This window comes from Triticum dicoccoides, chromosome 1A (genome assembly GCF_002162155.2).
Source record: "Triticum dicoccoides isolate Atlit2015 ecotype Zavitan chromosome 1A, WEW_v2.0, whole genome shotgun sequence".
Taxonomy (NCBI): domain Eukaryota; kingdom Viridiplantae; phylum Streptophyta; class Magnoliopsida; order Poales; family Poaceae; genus Triticum; species Triticum dicoccoides.
The window spans coordinates 124025950-124029469 of record NC_041380.1 but is presented as its reverse complement, the minus strand read 5'-3'; positions in this window follow the sequence as shown (position 1 = coordinate 124029469).

Here is a 3520-nt window from a genome sequence, read left to right as displayed (position 1 = left end):
AGTGAGCGTCTTGCTTTGAACCTGCAAAAGACATTTCGAGCCAAAAGCAATCATATTCAAACACCAAATTCAAGTTCAGATCGATACCTAAAGGAACCGAAAGTGCTCAGGCGCTAAGCCTGTTAAGGTTTATCGGTTACAACTCCACTCGGCATACCGAGGCAAATTTAAAGCGTCGAGCTTAGAAGAAGTTTTTTACCCCTCCTGTGGAGGGCTGGAAGGTGCAACAAACTCATCAAGATCAATTCCATCTGCGATCCGAGTGGCAGCAGCAAGGAAAGTTTCCATAAAGGACCTGAAGTCGTGTTTCTTGGTGTTGGCCACTCGGAGGGCAGCCAGCTTGTCTTCTCGCGCATCTTTGCAGTGGACTCGGGCCAGACACAGAGCAACATCTGCACCACACCGAGCCGAGGACTTTTTCCACTCCTGCACTCGACCAGGGACAATGTTCAAACGAGCCATCAGCGACTCGAGGTCGTTCTGAAGTGTCTCCCCGGGCCAGAGCGTTGAGTCGATGCGAGATGTGGCGACCTTCAACCTTGCAACATAGTCCACGGCAGCTGCAACACGGGACTCCAGTCGGAAACATTCATGGCAACTTTGTCGTTCACCGGAGAATTGACGGGGTCAAGGTTTGGTTCCAGCCGGCTAGTCTCTTCCTCAAAGTTTTGACAAAATTCTGCAAGGACGATCACCGAGTCAAAGCAATGGTCGAATGAAAAAACCACAGTTGAAAATGATTGTTGAAGGTTTACCTTCAAGCATAAGAAACAACTTCTTGGCAAGACCACTCAGGAAGACCTCCAGATCATTTTTCTTACCAAGAACAGCTTTCAAAGTAGCATTTTCTTGCTCAAGCTTTGTGACTAAAGCTAACTTCTCGTCAACAAGCTTGATCTTCTCAGCTAGTTCAAGGTCTTTTTTCCTTTGGGCCTCCCTCACCTTACCTGCAAGTTACAGCAAGATCAGATTTTGAAACAAATGAAGGGAAAAAGCAGTCGTCGAGGTCTCACCAAACATACCTTCGGTCTCCTCCTTTGCCTTCGTCAGATTCTCCTGAACCAGCTTCAAATTCAGCTCGAGCTGAATGTGCTTATTTTCCAGTTCAGCGTAGCGAGCCGCAAGGTCACAGGAGTTCTGCGAAGAACCAATCGACTAAATGTCAAAGATAATTCACTTCCGAGTGGAAAAGAAAAAATCATGCGTTTCTAAGACTACAGCCGAATACAAGCATTCGACCGTAGTCTCGGGGACTACACCCAGTGGGTGCACTCAGCGTGCCCCCACTAATCCTAGTGAAGACAGAGTCGACCAGTCGACCGGTTTGCGAAATCCATTCGCCATAGTCGAATGACGGAAAGACTGAAATTATAAAGCCTAAGGCCGACTGCCAGCAGTCGACCTTAGCCTTGGGGACTACACCCAGTGGGTGCACTCAGCGTGCCCCCACCGGTTTGCGGAATACATTCACCATAGTCGAATGACGGAAAGACTGAAATTATAAAGCCTAAGGCCGACTGCCAGCAGTCGACCTTAGCCTTGGGGACTACACCCAGTGGGTGCACTCAGCGTGCCCCCACCGGTTTGCGAAATCCATTCGCCATAGTCGAATGATGGAAAGACTGAAATTATAAAGCCTAAGGCCGACTTCCAGCAGTTGACCTTAGCCTTGGGGACTACTCCCAGTGGGTGCACTCAGCGTGCCCCCACCGGTTTGCGAAATCCATTCGCCATAGTCGAATGACGGAAAGACTGAAATTATAAAGCCTAAGGCCGACTGCCAGCAGTCGACCTTAGCCTTAGGGACTACACCCAGCGGGTGCACTCAGCGTGCCCCCGCTAACACGGAGTTTAAATCGACACACCCAGTGGGTGACTACTATAAATTCTGGAAAGAAAAGTTTTGTGGTCGACTGACCTGAACATTGCTTTGGAGGGCGGAATGTTGGAAATATGCCCTAGAGGCAATAATAAAAGTATTATTATATTTCATTGTTCATGATAATTGTCTTTTATTCATGCTATAACTGTATTATCGGGAAATCATAATACACGTGTGAATACATAGACCACAATATGTCCCTAGTGAGCCTCTAGTTGACTAGCTCGTTGTGATCAACAGATAGTCATGGTTTCCTGGCTATGGACATTGGATGTCGTTGATAACGGGATCACATCATTAGGAGAATGATGTGATGGACAAGACCCAATCCTAAGCATAGCACAAAGATCGTGTAGTTCGTTTTCTAGAGCTTTGCCAATGTCAAGTATCTCTTCCTTTGACCATGAGAGCGTGTAACTCCTGGATACCGTAGGGGTGCTTTGGGTGTATCAAACGTCAGAACGTAACTGGGTGACTATAAAGGTGCACTCCAGGTATCTCCGAAAGTATCTATTGTTTTATGCGGATCGAGACTGGGATTTGTCACTCCGTATGACGGAGAGGTATCTCTGGGCCCACTCGGTAATGCATCATCATAATGAGCTCAAGGTGACCAATGTGTTGGCCACGGGATCATGCATTACGGTACGAGTAAAGTGACTTGCCGGTAACGAGACTGAACAAGGTATTGGGATACCGACGATCGAGTCTCGGGCAAGTAACGCACCGATTGACAAAGGGAATTGTATACAGGGTTTGATCGAATCCTCGACATCGTGGTTCAACCGATGAAATCATCGAGGAGCATGTGGGAGCCAGCATGGGTATCCAGACCCCGCTGTTGGTTATTGCCCGAGAGTGGTCTCGGTCATGTCTGCATGTCTCCCGAGCCCGTAGGGTCTACACACTTAAGGTTCGGTGACGCTAGGGTTATTAGGAAGACTAGTATGTGACTACCGAATGTTGTTCGGAGTCCCGGATGAGATCCCGGATGTCACGAGGAGTTCCGGAATGGTCCGGAGGTAAAGTTTTATATATGGGAAGTTGTTAAACGGGCACCGAAAAGTTTCGGGGTTATACCGGTATTGTACCGGCACCACCGGAAGGGTTCCGGGGGTCCACCGGGAGGGGCCACCCCTCCCGGGGGGCCACTTGGGCTGCATGGGGATAGCAGCCAGCCCCTAGTGGGCTTGACGCGCCCCCCTCCTTGGGCCCATGTGCCTAGGGGTGGGGGGGAAACCCTAAAGGGGGCGCACCCCCTTTGCTTGGGGGGCAAGCCCCCCACCCCTTGGCCGCCGCCCCCCTAGGGTTTTCCCTAGAGGGTCGGCCCCCCTTGCCCTTTCCCCTATATATAGAGGGGTGAGGGGAGGGCTGCAATACACCATAACTCAAGGCGCAGCCCCTCCCCTCCCCAACACATCTCCTCCTCCGTACGTGCTTGGCGAAGCCCTGTCGGAATACTGCCGCGTCAACTGCACCACGCCGCCGTGCTGCCGTTGGAGCTGCCTTCCTCAACCTCTCCTTCCTCCTTGCTGTATCAAGACGGAGGAGACGTCTCCCGTCCTGTACGTGTGTTGAACGCGGAGGTGCTGTCCATTCAGCACTAGGACATCGGTGATCCGAATCACGTTCGAGTAC